Genomic DNA, 13,071 nt, shown 5'->3' on the forward strand with positions numbered 1-13,071 from the left:
CTATGCTCTGCCCCTCCGGTCGTCGCTCTGTCCTGACCAGAGACACTCCAGCGCCTGGGGCAGAGGCCAAGGAGCCATCCCCAGTGCCCGGGCCATCTTTGCTTCAATGGAGCCTCGCTGCAGGAGGGGAAGAAAGAGACAGAGAGGAAGGAGAGGGGAAGGGGTGGAGAAGCAGATGGGCACCTCTCCTGTGTGCCCTGGCCGGGAATCGAACCCGGGACTTCTGCACGCCAGGCCGACGCTCTACCACTGAGCCAACCGGCCAGGGCGCAAATTACTCATTTTCTTTGTGTTTCAGTTTGCGTATGAAAATAAGAATAATAATTTTTAATGTATATAAATTTATAAGTTCATGTGGGCAGAATTTTAAATAGCACATATTAATTAACCAGTAAATGTTGTCTGTTTTTTATATTACTCATAATCTTGTAAAAATTTATGACAAACAAGTAAAATATGAAAAAAAGTATTCACACCTAACATTTTTGAGTGATTAACATCTTATGAACAGGAATATAAAAACTCATTGTTATTGTAATATATATGTTAAAAGGATTAAATTGATCTTAAAGAAGTGGTGGGGGGAGTCCTACAAGTTTAAGGAGTTGTTAACAGCTGTATGCATTTTCACCCATCTTTAGGTTGAAGTTGAAGATGTAGGAAGCAGCAGAACACTAAAAATGTAAAGAAGCTGGGGAAGGTTTGGTTTTCTGTATGGTTTAAATAGTGAAAATTAGGTCATCTATATAAGTTTCTCAGCACTGTTGTAGTAAGAGTGGGGATTTTAATGGACCACCATCACTGAGAGAAGTCCACAGGGACGGAGCGCTGAGGAGGAAGCGAAAACAGATGCAGCAGTGATTAGAAATTTTGTCCCAGTTGTAAAGAATGTATCTCCTGCTGGTGGTCCCATGTTTATAGTGTGTAGTGGGTGGGGCGTGTTTAGGCATGTTTGGGCAATAAACTGTGTAAGAAAGTTGCAAGAAAGTAGATTAAAGCAAGCTAGTGACACATAGGATTACAGGTAGCAGAAAATAGAAGTCAGTGAGCATCATTGTCATTTTAGCTATCTGATGATTAGGGTCAAGGAGAGAGAAAGCATAAAAAAGAAGGACATTGTGTTTTGCCTACAGAAGAGACAAGAAAAGTGTGAGATAGGATTTCTTAAATGTTCTGGGAAACAAAAGAACCCTAAATAATAGGCCCAAATTCTAATAAGACACCTAAATAGTAATATACGAAAATAAGAAAACATTTGTTACTATACATAGTCCAAACTGTAGGGGAAAGCAGGTAAGGAATCCTGCCCCTGTGGATGAGCGAGACATCCAGTGAAACCCTTGGTTAAGTCCATCTTTTGGCAGCAATGTCTCAAAGTTGGTGAAAAAGGTTATCATATTCATTCTGAATCTATAAGGTTTAACTTAAGAGGAGAATGAGTCAGTATCTAAAAGTGATATTCACTGGAAATTTTGCCATAGGGAATTGGAGAAGGCAGAGTGAGAGAAAGATGGCCAGATGTTTATTGACCTCATTCACTCCATTCTGTACTTTTGTCAAGGTTTGCACCATAAGTATCGAATCAAATTTGGCTGAGGAGTTCCAGATAAATTAAATATGGTAGTGTATCACTGTCCATGAAAGGGCACTTTGATTTTATATTTTTTGTTTGAGGAGCCACTGAGCCATTTCACGCGCAAGTGTTGTAAAGTACCAAAGGCTACAGAATTAATATTAATATTTTAGGAGGCTTGGAGAACATTTTATTAATTTGGGTTAGGTGTGCAGAGAAATTGTGAGAATAGTCTCTGTACTGTGTGATTGGCATAACCAGGATGGTTCTTGCCATTGTATTGTAAATGAAAAGGGAAGGAAAACATGGATTCCCTGACATTCCACCACACCTGTGGGGAAAGGAGTGAATGACTAGCCAGGTGCAGGAAGAGAAAAGCCAAAATAAACCTTTTCTTATAACTATGAGCCATTTGCGGGCATTTGTCCCCACAGAAACTACCTCTCTTATGTAAATGCATGTGGTTAATAGTCTGACTCTGGACAGAGAGATGGCGGATGAACACTAGAAAATATAGGAAGGCCTTTTAATATGTAAAGAGATATCTTTCTACCATTGTGTTGATTTGTTTTCTCCAAAAGGATGTATGGCTTGCAAATTGAACATGGTCCTATCATGTTAAAGGACATATGACTATAACCAATAGTGGTAAAGGGCTCCTAAATACAATTTTTGCTTCTGTACTTCCCACTTTCAAAACTATAAAAACTAGGTAGAACAAAGGGCCAGCGAGCTCTCCCTCAGATTTCTGTCAGAGCTGTCGCTTGGCCAAGCTAGACAATAAAGCTTTGATGTGTAAACGACGGACCTTGTTCCTGTCTTTCATGTTTTGGGTCCCTCCGAATTTGGCTTAACACTGTTTAATCCTTTTTACTGTTTCTTTACTATATATATTGTTTTGAATTAAAAATTAGAATATCTACACCTTAATGTAGAGAAAATGGCCTGTACTCTATGCTCACATTTTTCATGTATAACTAAAGTCTAGTCTTAAAGTAGATACCTACCTTGATGGGAGTAGAAATTTACAGTATATATATATTATAGTAATGATAAAATGTGAGAGCATGTATTTTCTAAGAAACACCATGGCTTTCATCAAAATTAACATGATTCTTTGACAAAATGACTTTATGCTTGGGTAAACACATTGAGAAAAACCAGCCTCTCTTGTGCACATTAGAAGCTGAGGATTGTAGAAACATTTTTTTTTCATTCATTCAGTTTTTACTTACTTTTATTTATTTGTCATTCATCTTTATTTTTTACTATGTCTCCTGATGATCATTAAAGACACTAAGAAAACGAGGGCTGTTTGGTCTTCAGAGAGTTTGCTGTTCTGAATGAATAATTAGTACACTGTATTTATATTTACATACAATAGTATCATTGTTAAATCTCAAAAATATCAATTATTCTACATTGGTGTGGAATAGGAAGATAGGTTCAACTGCCATATTATTGATACCAACAAAAGAACAGCAAACATTACTTGTTTGTTGCTGAAAGGTATGCTTTCAATATACTATTTTATTCAGTTCTCCTTGATATAAGGTAGGTTTTATTATTTGACTACTTTAGACATGAAAACTAAGACTTAAAGGTGTCATGGAGTTATCTCAAAGGACAAACAACCAATAAACTGAAAGAGATTTAAATTAAAGTTGAAAAATGTCAAAATTTGCTCCTGACTGGGGGGTGGCGCAGTGGATAGAGTGTCGGGCTGGGATGTGGAGGACCCAGGTTCAAGACCCCGAGGTTGCCAGCTTGAGTACGGGCTCATCCGGTTTGATCAAAGCTCACTAGCTTGGACTCAGGGTCGCTGGCTCGAGCAAGGGGTTACTCGGTCTGCTGAAGGCCCATGGTCAAGGCACATTTGAGAAAGCAATCAATGAACAACTAAGGTGTCGCAACGAAAAACTAATGATTGATGCTTCTCATCTCTCTTCATTCCTGTCTGTCCCAATCTATCCCTCTCTCTGACTGTCTCTCTGTCTCTGAAAAAAAAAATCTCAAAATTCTTAGTCTCATCTATCTATCATCTGGAATTGTAAAGATACACTCTATATTAGTAAAGTTCTAGGTAGCTGTATGGCCAGCAGTCGCAGCCATCGTGGCCATTCACAGGCAGATTCCCATTGGATTCAGGAAGACGGTAAAGAAACAGTGGAGCCAAAAAATGGTGGGTCATTCCTTTATTCAAGGCTCGTTCTGGCCAACGAGCAAACACATAGGGAAACACACTTCCCTTTCACTCAGAGCTATCAAAGCTACTGTGACACATTCTCCGATTCCACACTGGGAGGAATCTTTTCTGGTTTTTCCTAGAATCAAAGGCCCCACCAGTCTCAGCGGAGCTCACAAAAGCCCTCATCTGTGGTTCCCAATCTGCCAACATGGCTTCTTACTCTGAAAAACTGGCTTTTCTCTCTTTCTCTGCCATTTTGGCTTCTTTTTTATTTTCCTCCATGTTGGTCAAATAAGTTTGTAAACATGATATATATGTTTGCTCGCTTGTGACTTATAATGGGTGTGGGGGACAGGCTATAAGCAGGCCAGGTTGTTGTAGCCTGAGGTTTGGTTTTGGGACTAAGCTTTTCCCCACACCCTTGACTGATTGTATGATCTGGGTGGTGCACTCTCATGAGAAATCCAATTATGCCTTGGATAAGTGACTTTGTATCGGAGACTTCCTTGTTTGTATATTGGATTAAGGGATTTTGGTTTTCTACACTATAAAGTGGGACAGACCAGGAGCTCAGACACACAGTTCCTGCTATCACAATTGCAGGGGCTCCCCTGATCCCTTGCCCTTCATGGGAAGAGCTGGTTTTCTGCTTTTCCCTTGTCTTCTTTTGTGGTTTGCCTGTCTTGGTGAGACACCAATAAATAGGATGGCCCCCCATCCTCTGACTCCGCCATTTCTTTATCGCCTGCCCGAATCCAATGGGAACCTGCATGTGAATGGTCACGATGACGGCTCCTGGCCTTACACTCCTCCTTCCTCACCTTTCTTTTTAAAACTTTTCTGACAGGAAAACATCTCCTCCAGCAACATTAGCATAACAATGGCCCTTCCTGAGCAGGAAGGTAATTAGCAATTTCACAGATCACATACCTGCCCAGTGCCGTTTTTTACAAACTCATTTAGTCAACAGTAGCATAGAGACATTTTCAAAGTCGAACATTGTAAACTAATGCTCTTAAAAATTTTTTATGGTATACTTAGTATATGTCCAATAATATTTGAGTGATAAATACTAATAAAAAGGTAGGTGTACCTTTTTACAAAAACTATTATATAACTCTAAGAAATAATATGTAAATATTAACATTGATTTAACATTCACAATAATTCTAAAATATAGGTCAATGAGGCACAGAAAGCTAACGTAACTTATTCAAAAACAGACAGCTGGAGCAGAGTGGTGCCAGGATTGCCAGGATTCTAAGTCTGTATATTTAGCACCAGGAAACAAGCTCTCACTACACTATAATCTCTGACCTTGATGATAATATCAACCAGGAGCAAGATTAAACCTCAATACAAGGGAAGTGTTTACTACAACTTAGCTATCTCACCATAGAAAGGATACTTGACTCTGAAATGAACTCAGCAAAATTGGAAACAGTTCTACCACAGACTGATGCTCTATATCAGGGGTAGTCAACCTTTTTATACCTACTGCCCACTTTTGTATCTCTGTTAAGTAGTAAAATTTTCTAACCATCCACCAGTTCCACAGTAATGGTGATTTATAAAGTAGAGAAGTAACTTTACTTTATAAAATTTATAAAGCATAGTTATAGCAAGTTAAAGCATATAATAATAATTACTTACCAAGTACTTTATTTCGCATTTTCTCTAAGTTTGGCAGAATAAACCTTTATAAAACAACTTACTATAGTTAAATCTATCTTTTTATTTATACTTCGGTTGCTCTACTACCGCCCACCATGAAAGGTAGAACACCCACTGTAGGAACCAGGTTGACTACCACTGCTCTACATCAAGATTTGGCAAGCTTTCTCTATAAAGAGCTTAGATGGTAAATATTTAGGTAAAGTCATATGATATCTATCACCACCTTTTAATTATTGTAGTTGTAGTGTAAACACTGCCATAAACAATACATAATGAATGAATGTGATGTGATTTTGTTCCAATGTAACTTTATTTATGTACACTGAATTTAGAATTTTATATAATTTTCAAGTGTCACAAATATTATTATTATTATTGGTTACTTTCAACCATTTAAAGATATAAAGGCAATATTGAGCTGGAAGTACATACAAAAATAGGCAAAGAACTACAAATCTAGGTTTAAGAACTGACACTTTTATGCTGTAGCAAAACCTCTTTTAGAAGCTGTGATTCTCACTTTTTTGAACAAACAAAATGAAAACTGTAGTATGAAGGCTATAAGAAAAGAATTTCAAAATCATGGTACTGTAAATCTATAAATAATTAGTAATTATATTAATTGCCAATGAAATATGATATATTTATATATTCTTTCAAAATGTCTTCATTAAATGCCTTTTATAAGTCAGGGGCTATAATAAGAAGGTAACATCAGAAAGTGAATTAAATATAATACCTACCTTCTTTAGATTTCACAGTCTGATGAGGAGTGGATGTAGGTGGGTACATAGACATTAAACAATACGTACACATTTACACAATTATACATCATATTTATTCCAATGAATAAATAGAACACTGGAAAAAGATCATTTGTTCTGTCCTATGTTAATGTAGATTGCCTTTTCAGTTGGCTATGTTCATGGTGTGTTGGGAAATGGCTCTGGGAAGAGAGGAAGCCTTCAAATGTAGTTGCTGCCAATTTCTTTGGTGTAAATATTCTTACCCTGGCTGGTTTTAAGGTCTCAACATGATATCACTGGATAAAGAATTGATAAAAGATGTGTATAATCCACTGTTATCAGAAATATGAAACCCATTCATACATACTTACTAAGATTCACTTTACCCACAAAACATGTCTAACACCAACTGTGTGAATTTTTTCTTTACACCAACAAACAATTCTTCAACTCTTTAGATATCCTCTGAATGTCCTACAATTGAATTCAACTGGATTTTGCATGAGATACTCAAGTTCAAGTCTTAATTCCACAAGACTGCCCTCATTTCAGATGCTAGTTGTTAAGTCCTGGGTCTCTCTTACTTCTGAATGTTTATAAACTTGGGGTTCTTAGTACCCCCTTCTTAGGTTCTATAATTTCCTAGAGCCAATCATAAAGCTCAGAAAATTATTTTACAGATCATTTATGATTTTTATAAAAGATAGAAGTCAGCAATAGGTAAGTGAAAGAGATGATTAGGGCTAGATTTGTTGGAAGTGGCATGAAACTCCTATACCTTTCCTCAGAATGCCACCCTCCTCCTAGTTTCTTGATTGTTCACCAGCTCCAAGCTCTCCGATCCTGTTATTGTTTTTAATGAAGTTTTCAATACATAGGCATGATTAAGTCATTGGTCATTGATGATTAACTCATTCTCAAGCCCCTCCCTCCTTCCCAGAGTTGGGAAGGAACTGAAAGCTTCAATTATTTTATGAATTCTTGGTCTTTCTTGGGACCAGTACCCATATTGAAGCTCTCCAGGGGCCTCTAGCCACCAGCTATCAAATTATCTTACAAAAAATTATCTTCTAACTTTAGAGATTATAAGGATTTTATAAGCTATTGTGTCAGAAACTAAAGATTAGTACCAAATATTATAACAAAAGATATTTATCAACTCCATCACCCAAGAAATCTCAACAATTTTAGGAACTTTGTATCAGGAATCAAGGATAAAGATTGTGAAAGAATTTTAATCAAAAGTGGAACCAATCTGACCAGGTGGTGGTGCAGTGGATAAAGCATCGGACTGGGACTCAGAGAAACCAGGTTCAAGACCCCGAAGTTGCCAGCTTGAGGAAGGGTTCATCTGGTTTGACCAAGGCTCACCAGCTTGAGCCCTAGGTCGATGGCTCGAGCAAGGGGTCACTCGGTCTGTTGTAGCATCCCGGTCAATGCACATATGAGAAAGCAATCAATGAACTAAGGTGCTGCAATGAAGAATTGATGCTTCTCATCTGTCTCCCTTCCTGTCTGTCTGTCCCTATCTGTCCTTCTCTCTGACTCTCTCTGTCTCTGTCACAAAGAATAAAAAAAGGAGAACCAGAAGATTAAATAAATGGAAAAATCTTCTGCACATGCTGTCAAGAAAACAAAAGCTAAGAAATAAAAAATTGATTTCTTTTATGCTTGACCAGCCGGTGATGCAATGGATAGAGCATCAGCCTGGGATGCTGAGGACCCAAGTTCAAAACCCCAAAGTTCTCAGCTTGAGCACGGACTTACCAGCTTGGCTTGAGTGCAGGGTCGCCAACTTAAGCGTGGGTTCATAGACATGACCCTATGATCACTGTCTTAAAACCGAAGGTTATAAGCTGAAGCCCAAGGTCACTGGCTTGAGCAAGGGGTCACTGGCTCAGCTGGAGCTGAGGTCAAGGCACATATGAGAAAGCAATCAATGAACAACTGCTGTGCCACAACAAAGAACTGGTGCTTCTCATCTCCTTTCCTGTCTGTCTGTCTCTGTCTGTCTCTTTCACTAGAAGAAAACAAAACTGATTTAAATGCTTCATTTACAAAAAGCTGATACTATTGGAATTTTCTTAAGGATAGGGAGTTGGCCAGTGGGTGCATTTCAACCTTAGGAAGTTTGCTTATGGTCTCTTCAGAGTCAAAAAAACACGAAACAACTCAGGTTGGGTTGGTCTCGCAGGATAAACCAAATTGAGCTTTATTTGTTTGAATTGAGTACAGTGTTTTTTTTTTCTACTCAGAAAATTTTCAAAGCTGGTCTTTATCTTGTTTTGATTTTAACAGAATATAATTGGACTCATCCATTTTTACATCCCCTGCTCATAAAAACAGCCTACCCCAAACTCTCAGTAGACTTACCTATAACTGGCTACAATTTGTTGTCCCACGTTGCAGTTCCTCTGCTATTCCTGAATAAACTCATTTTCTGAAAATTTTTATCCTGCCTCATTTTACTTCTTTATTTAGGTCGACAAGACAATATCTATATTCTCACTATATCATAAAATCACAATAATTCTAAACCACTTACCCTCATGACAACTCACAACATGTACTTGTATTACAGATGAGAACACGGAGAGAATGAGAGTGGAAAGAACTGCGAAAACTTAGAAGCATTTGTAAGTGACAAAACTGGGATTCAAAATGGATGTCTTTCTTCAAGGTTTGAACCAATTCCCTGTGGAATGAAATGCTGCATGTTTCTAGATGGTGATTTCCCCAGTGCAAGTTATTTCCCAATGTGTTATTTAAAGAATGTAGAGCAGTTGTCATTCTGTTACTTTGTATTCACAGTCCTGATGATTATCTCTTCCACATGTCCTTTGTATTGATGGCTTTCTGTTAACAACTATCTCAGGGTTCAAACAATCTATGAATACAAATGTAAAGATTTGTTGTACCATATTTATTCAGAGGCTTTAAACAACATCTCCATGAATCATGAATAGTACTTACATGTCTAAGCAAGCTTAGAATTGTCCTAGTGGTTTATGCTATCAAACATGAATCTATTTTTTTAAAATAGTATTACTTGATGCATAATCATCTAGGAATGGGTAAGTTCTATGCTTAGAGTACATCCACATACAAACGCACATGCACACACACACAGGGAGTAAAAGAATGAAATTTGGTACAGAACTACCAGAAATCCTTACTATATATATCAGAAAAGGAGATGTGTAGGTGGAAAAGAATAATTAAAAAAAAACAGATATAAAATAGGTAGAAGAAGGCCCTGGCCGGTTGGCTCAGCGGTAGAGCGTCGGCCTTGCGTGCAGAAGTCCAGGGTTCGATTCCCGGCCAGGGCACACAGGAGAAGCGCCCATCTGCTTCTCCACCCCTCCCCCTCTCCTTCCTCTCTGTCTCTCTCTTCCCCTCCCACAGCCAAGGCTCCATTGGAGCAAAGATGGCCCGGGCGCTGGGGATGGCTCCTTGGCCTCTGCCCCAGGCACTAGAGTGGCTCTGGTCATGACAGAGCGACACCCTGGAGGGGCAGAGCATCGCCCACTGGTGGGCAGAGCGTAGCCTCTGGTGGGCGTGCCGGGTGGATGCCGGTAGGGCGCATGCGGGAGTCTGTCTGACTGTCTCTCCCCGTTTCCAGCTTCAGAAAAATATAAAATAGGTAGAAGGAAGAGTAATTTAAAATGCTAAGGGGGCCCTGGCCAGTTTTTTCAGTGGATAGCGCATCCGTCCAGCATACAGACATTCTGGGTTCAAACCCCAGTCAGGGCACACAGTGACTATCTGCTTCTCTTCCCCTCCCTCTCCCCCTTCTCTCTTCCTCTGTCACAGCCAGTGGCTCAATTGGTTTGAGTGTCAGCTCAAGGTGCTGAGAATAACTCAGCTGATTCAAGCATCAGCCCCAAGTTGGGGTTGCTGGTGGATCCCAGTCAGGATGCATGTGAGAGCCTGTCTCGCTATCTTCCTTCCTCTCACTTAAAAAATAAATAAGTTAATAAATTAAAAAAATTTAAACACTGAGTAATTTAAATTCTGCTCATCCTTGAAAATATTAAAAGCTTTTTAAGTTCTTCTTTTTAAACAATCGCAAACATACAGAAGTAGTTGGAAGAATAGTCCAAGGAAGGTACTTTGTTCCTGGACCTCTTGGAAGTAAGGTGCTCAATTGTATTAGCTCGAAGACTTCACTGTCGATTTCCTACTCGCAAGGACATTCACCCTACCTGTGGGTTTGGTCTCTCTTTGCTTTGACTATCTTATAGGTATTGGAGTTAAAACTCCTTCATGGCAGAGATATCCTTATTTTGTTCATTCATTTACCTATTTGTTCAACAAATATGTATTTAGCATACTTGCATTTCTGGGAACATCTGAGGTACTGATAATGTATTAATACTTGATGTGGATCCTGGTTACATGGTTGTGTTAGTGAACAATTATCAAGATGGGAGGACATAATATGTGCACTTTCTCTGTATGCATTTAAATGGTCTTTTAAAGTTCTGAGAATGTGATACAATTAAACATAAACTTAATCTTTTTGATGGTTTCACAATAATGTGATTGTATTTAATGTCATTGAACTGTGCAGTTCAAAATAGTTGCCATGGTAAATATTATGTCATGCATATTTGACCACAATAAAAAATAAATTAGTAAACTCACACATGTTGTATAAGAGAAAAAAGAGAGAGATAATGATCTTCAGTTCTTCCTGTGGGCCTTTTGAAAGATTGTGTAATAAAAGACAAAGAGTAAAAAATTCAGTTCTCATTTTAAGTCAGGAAAGCTAAATGACTTTTTTGTATACAGGCCTACCTGCTATTCTGAGACTCTGCTTTTTGTTGTATCTGAAGTTATAATTAAATTACTACTTGGAAAACATCTGGAATAATTAAAATTTTACACAATATATATCAGTAACTTTTCTTCAGCAAAAATATGTGCAGCCTGACCAGGCAGTGGTGCAGTGGATAGACTGTTGGACTGGGACGTAGAGAACCTAGGTTTGAAACCCCAAGATTGCCGGCTTGAGCACGGGCTCACCAGCTTGAGCACAGGGTCGCTAGCTTGAGCATGGGATCATAGACATGACCCTATGGTCGCTAGCTTGAGCCCAAATGTTGCTGGCTTGAAGCCTAAGGTCTCTGGTTTGAGCCCACAGTTGCTGGCTTGAGCAAGGGGTCACTCAGTCTGTTGTAGCCCCTTGGTCAAGGACATATGAGAACACAAGCAATGAACAGCTAAGGAGCTGCAACAAAGAATTGATGCTTCTCATCTCTCTCTCTTCCTGTTTGTCTGTCCCATCTGTCCCTCTCTCTAACTTTCTCTCTGTCTCTGTAAAAAAAAAAGAAGAAAAAAAAAGACGTGTGTTATTCCTCTCATGCCTTTCTTCTTGTTTTGTCTGTTTTTCTTTTTTAGAGACTTTTTAAACAGGTATCTGAGAATATCCCAAAGTTTTAAAAATGAACATATTAAACTAAAAATAAGAAAACTGCGAACAGATTTTTCTTTCTGAACCTCCTGACTCTCACGCCTGCCCAGTTTTTCCAGCCCTACTTGCAAGTATCTGGGTAGCTGCTTCCCTCCCCCTCTGGCTCATGAAAAATAAATGCTGGGCTTACACCGAAACATCACAGCTTTGCGTTTTGCTCTGATGTTCACTCAGGTTATGACACATCATTCAGAAGCTGATAGAAATTCACCAATCTGCCAAGCCAGACGGGTAACGTCAGGAGACACATTTTTCTGTTGCAGGGGTAGTAACTGCGAAAAATACCTTCTGAGCGGAGGGAATCAAGAGTTGGAATACCAATGATTATTTCTGACCAGACATTATCTAGTAGAGTTTTTTTTTTCTTTTTGCACTCCAAAAATTTGTACATGAAAATTTTAACATTTTAGTAGAGCAGTAAAAATAATAAATTTATATAAAAGTAATAAAAGTTAGTAATTTTAAGCCATCTGTAAAAGGATGTAAATGTATGAAGTGATTACAAATGAAAAGCGCATCAGTGATTCCAATAATGTATAGTCACTATAAGCCAAATGTAGCTATCATTTTGGGAAATAAGAGACAAATGTGACCTCCTACAAGAAAAGAGCATTGCTGTGAACTTTGCCTTGGGGTCCAGCTATGTTCTAAGAGATAAATTATACAAGGGAGTTGCCAGTGATCTAGAAAATGGTCATCATTTTCTATAGGTTTCCCATGTTAATGCTTAGCCACCAAGCCTAAGTTGCTGGTGACAGTCACCAAGAATTTTTCATAATCCAGAATTCTGAAATTCTAATTAATATAGAAAACAATTGAATATTGTTATAAATGCAGAATTCCAGAACCCACCGCGAAAAGCTCAGAGACAGACTTTCGGCAATGACCCACAAGACCTTGCGTAATTGAGCCCCTGACCATCTCCTCCACCTCAACTTGCACCCGTCTGCTTCTTCCTCTTCTTACTCCAGCCCCTTTTGTCCATAATGTTTCTCCCTGCCGAAAGTTCTTGGTGCATGCTATTCTTTGTGCTTGAAACACCTTTTCATTCTTGCTTCACCAGGACACTCCTAGCTCTATTTTATTTTTTAATTTATTATTATTATTATTTAAGTATGAGTTGAGAAGATTATTAGACAAATTCATGCATGTGTCCTGACTGGGATTACTCCTCAACCCCTGTCTGGGGTCAATGCTCTGCCCATCTGGGGCCATGCTCACAATTGAGCTACTTTTAGTACCTGAGGCAGGGGCTTCATAGAGCCATCCTCAACTCCCTGGCCAATGTGCTCGAATCAGTCAAGCCATGGCTGTAGGAGGGAAAGAGAGAGATAGAGAGAAGAGGAAAAGGAAAGGGGGAGAAAAGCATATAGTCACTTCTCCTGAGTACCCTAACCAGGAATTGATTCTG

The 13,071-nt window shown here is 38.8% G+C and overlaps 1 non-coding gene across 1 annotated transcript; it reads left to right on the forward strand.

Annotated features, from left to right (window-relative positions):
• The first annotated feature begins 9,437 nt into the window (after positions 1-9,437).
• TRNAA-UGC (transfer RNA alanine (anticodon UGC)) lies at positions 9,438-9,513 on the forward strand. The gene has a single exon. It is a non-coding gene; the product is annotated as a tRNA-Ala (tRNA).
• The last annotated feature ends 3,558 nt before the right edge of the window (positions 9,514-13,071 follow it).

The sequence above is a fragment of the Saccopteryx bilineata genome, chromosome 1 (genome assembly GCF_036850765.1).
Source record: "Saccopteryx bilineata isolate mSacBil1 chromosome 1, mSacBil1_pri_phased_curated, whole genome shotgun sequence".
NCBI lineage: Eukaryota > Metazoa > Chordata > Mammalia > Chiroptera > Emballonuridae > Saccopteryx > Saccopteryx bilineata.